This window comes from Pinus tabuliformis, chromosome 7 (genome assembly GCF_031772625.1).
Source record: "Pinus tabuliformis cultivar Carrire ecotype Pingquan chromosome 7, CPIR1, whole genome shotgun sequence".
NCBI lineage: Eukaryota > Viridiplantae > Streptophyta > Pinopsida > Pinales > Pinaceae > Pinus > Pinus tabuliformis.
Window position 1 is genome coordinate 1,523,712,536 of NC_142293.1, and position 4,493 is coordinate 1,523,717,028.

Consider the following 4,493-nt stretch of genomic DNA (forward strand, 5'->3'; position numbering starts at 1 on the left):
GTGTGGTATGGATTTAATTTGCTGTGATCTAATGGTTGGGAATTGTTTATTTGTTGATCCATGTGCTTTGATTTGTTTTAATGAGAAATAGAATGAGTTGGGTGTCATTTATTGCAGTTATTGGGTCTGGGTGTCATTTATTGAACAAAGTGGATTTAATTGTTATTGGGTTGGGTGTCATTTATTGAACAAATTGGATTTAATTGTTATTGGGTTGGGTGTCATTTATTGAACATAGGGTGCTTAGTTGTTGAACAACACAGCAGTTATGGCTGACATACATTCCTTTTGTTATGTGCAGGTAGGCATATTTATTTGGGATGAAAAGTTGGAGTTCTCATGAGTGGGGGTTGAAGTGACCGCTGTTTTGTACTTCTGGAATAGACCAGTTTGGAAGCCTTTATGGCTCTAGCTGTTTTCTACTTGGGTCAATATGTTTTGCAATATTAAGTAGTAAAATACTATTTATGGACAGTTGTGGGCCCAGTCAATGTATGGGTGATTTTTGGACATAATTTAAAACTTATTTATACATAATGTTATTTATTTCTGTTTAAAATTTGGTTTCACAAGTCTTAATCACTGGTGGTTTGGTGGGACCAGTATTATATCAACTATTGGCCCCTGCACAAGAATAGGAATCCCTCCCCTAGGTTATACTAGCTAATTTTTATAACTCACACCAAACTACTTCGCCCGAGAATCTAATTTAAATAACATTAATCTAATTTTTATAATTCGCACCAAATTACTTCGCCTAGAAGGTAATTTAAATAAAATTAAACTAAAGAAAAATTGGATTACCCCTGAACTACATCACAGTACACTAGTGGAGAAAGGTATAAACGTACATGCAAATGAAACTACAATTAATGAGAAAGTACAATGATTTAATAAGTGGGGCATGGATTGGATGGACAGGAATTGCAGTAATTAATGGATGGATGGGTAATTTGAATAATAACGATTGATTGGATTGATAACATATAGAAAATTGAAAGAAGAAGTAATAGGAAAAAAAAGGTTAAAATAAATTTGATTATATATATTTTTTATTTTAGGAATGTATAATAATATATGAATTATCTAGATAACAATTAAGTGGTAATAAATTTCATTTTAAGATGGGAAAATTTTGTGTGAATTTATAATTTTTCATGTTAAATTAATTATCTAAAATTTAAAATTATTAAAAAAAATAAGTTAAACTAAACAATATTAATAAAAAATATATATAATATAAATAAAAAATTATATTTAACAAAAATTATTTAAAATAAATTATTTATCTATATATATAAACAAATGTAACATGCAAATTTATAACTAGATAAAACCATTTAATATAAAACAACATAGTTAGAGAATAATTATAAAAGAAGAACAACTGAAAAATCTTTTTGATAAAATCCATTAATATGAGAAAAGTAACTCAAAGCCTTTTTGATAAAACCATTCTAGAAATTATAAGGTAAGGTTAGTTATTAGAGAAAGACAACTCAAAATCTGTTTTGATAAACCCATTTAATATAAAACTAAAGAGCAACTCAAAGTCGTTTTGATAGAACCGTTTAATATAAAACCACCTAATTCTAGAAATTAGGATTAATTATAAGAGAAGGGCATTTTGAGAGAAGCCACAGGTTAAGCTAACTAATTTTGATAACTCGCACCAAATTGCGTTGCTGAGAAGCTCATTTAATTCACACCAAACTGCGTCACTCAGAAGCTAATTTAAATAAAACCAGGAATTACAGGGAAACTACACCACACTACAATACACAAGTGGAGAAACGAAAGTTGGACACATGCGAAAAAGTACATGCAAATGAAACTACACACATTAATGGGAAACTATAATGTTTTAATAAGCTAGCTATGTATGAGCAAGAGCAAACAATTGATAGATGAGATAATTTGAAGAATAACTATTTACTAGATTGATAACCAATGGAAAATAATCTCAGAAAATTGGAAAAAAACTAAAAAAAATATGTATTTGTTCAAGTTTGTTTATCAACATAGCATTCCATCTATGTTGCAATAGATTCCACTTGACCCATTTCCTTATTCTCCATCCATGTCTTATGTCTTCATTCACTTTCTCTTGAAACCATTCCTGTAGTATATTCAATTCTGCTTCCATCTCTGCAATACTTATCCTATGCTCTTCATCATTCATCTGACATTTATTTGAACCTTTCCTAAGTTTCTCCATTCTAATTCGTCAAGCCCAAATCTAATTAAAAAATATCTACCTTAATCAAATTTTAAAACTGACTCCTCTGTTTTTCCTTTGCTTCTGTTGCGCCTTTGATTTTCCTCATCATATGTCTTCTTGATCTCTCTAACAGCTACAATGAGCCTCTGTAGTAACAAGTCTCCTTCTTGCTACACATGCTTGACCAAGCTTTCCTCCTCTGAGTTTAGTCTGCTAGCATTTCTCTAGTTCTCTCCTCTGGAACCATAGGAGCACTCCTTGCTCTCGGCTTCTTCAAATCTTCTCACCTTTCTCTACTGTTACTTTGCACAAAATTTATAAAGAATAACACTGACAATTTTTCAATATACTCATACTTCATGCAGAATCTTCTTCTGCTCTGATACCAAAATGATGGGGTGAAACTACACCTAAACACATATCAGGATTTCTTTAGCAGAACCCAAAACAAAGCAAAATCCCATTCAACCCTTTAATTTAGCTATCCTACTAAAATAGCCAAACTGTTTGCTTTAACCGGAATATAGCAAAAAATCCAAATCTTCCACGGAACCAAAAGAAATAAAATCGTAACTCATAAACTTCTTGGGTCTGATTCTTGAATTAACTCACGCGCACCTTTACCACGTGACCACCGTTGGATCGCACCCTTCACAATGAACGGATTCGATTGATCTGGAACCCAACTGGATTAAACCACATTTTATATCTCATCGAGTTCGAAAATGAAATTAACATACGCGCATTTTTCGGTACGATATTCATCGGATCTGCCTCCTTTAATCGGACGGCCCAGATTAACTGAGCTATTAACCTAGTTTAATAAAATATCGCATTTGATTTTGGATTAACCTTCAATATTTTTAACCATGCGATGACCGTAGATCTATCAATCTGTTGATCAGATGACTTCTTCTCTTCTTTTGGATTTAGCACGAATTTGTCAGGGTTCCGCCAAGACTTAGCCCTTCCGCTAAGTTTAGTCCTTCTCTAAACTTTATTCACTGGGATCTCGAATACATCCATGCACAACATTCACATGATATAGAGGAATTTAGCCTACATCTTAATTAACCAATGAAATCAATCACATAATAACAGGATATGCATAAACAAGATTTAAACACAAAAACTCTTTCACTCACACAGTCTTTACATATATGTACAGAACATCTCGTGCTCTGCTATGTTCTCTCTTCTACTTAGATTTATCTAACACTCTAACACTATGTCTCAAAACTATCTCAAACCCTACCTCTCACTCTCCTCGTAGGCTTACATTTATAGAAAGAAGTACATAGCTATGGATCATTCTAAATTCATAATCTTCTCCATAAATCATTCAACTAATTCCTATTTAAGGATCTCGTAATCCCTAAGATTCCTACGAGATCTAAACACATTAATTATCCCTGATATTTTCACATAGTTGAGAATATTTCACAATTAAAAGCCTCACATAGATTTCCACTAATTTTATACAAGACTCTTAAAAATAACTAAAAACATCACCCCCCTAATTCAACCACATGTACAATAATATTGTGAGCAAGATGCTCCTGCATCATATAGGATATAGATTGGGTAAGATGTGGCATGGTATACTTCATCTTCCTTATCCTCTTCCAACCATAAGAGTAAGTCATGCTCTAGAGATGGTTGAACATGAGTGTACAATACTAATTGTTTGGACAAATGCCCATTTTTAATGGTCATATTCCCAGCCCTGCAACTTACGTAAGCATCAACAGTGGCTAACCATGGCCTTCCAGGTATGAGAGGATAACCATTGAATTTGGTCTTAGGTTGGAGAACTAAGAAGTCAGCAGGGTATTCCCAAGAATCAATGGAGACCATCACATCCTCAACAAATCCCTCAAGAGCTATTGTGGATCTGTCTGCAAGCTGCAATACTGTTGTGGTCTTCCTTAATGATCCTTGGAGATTCATTTTAAGCATGGTCTCCTTAGTCATCACATTGATGGTAGCCCCAAGATCAATCAAGGTATGGGGGACAATGATGCCATCAATGTGCACATCTACCACAGGACTTCCAGGGTCTAGATACTTTGGGAAAATCACTCTCCCCAACATTAAGTTAGACAGTTGTCCAATGACATTAATGGTAGGGGTGTCTTTCTTTCTCCTCCCAGGATGTTTGAAGCATTTCTCCTTGATTAACTTGTTGTATATGGGGACATCCTTGATAGCTTGGAGGAGTGGGATTTTAACACACAAGTTTTTCAATTCACCCAGAAGTTCAGTCTCTTCT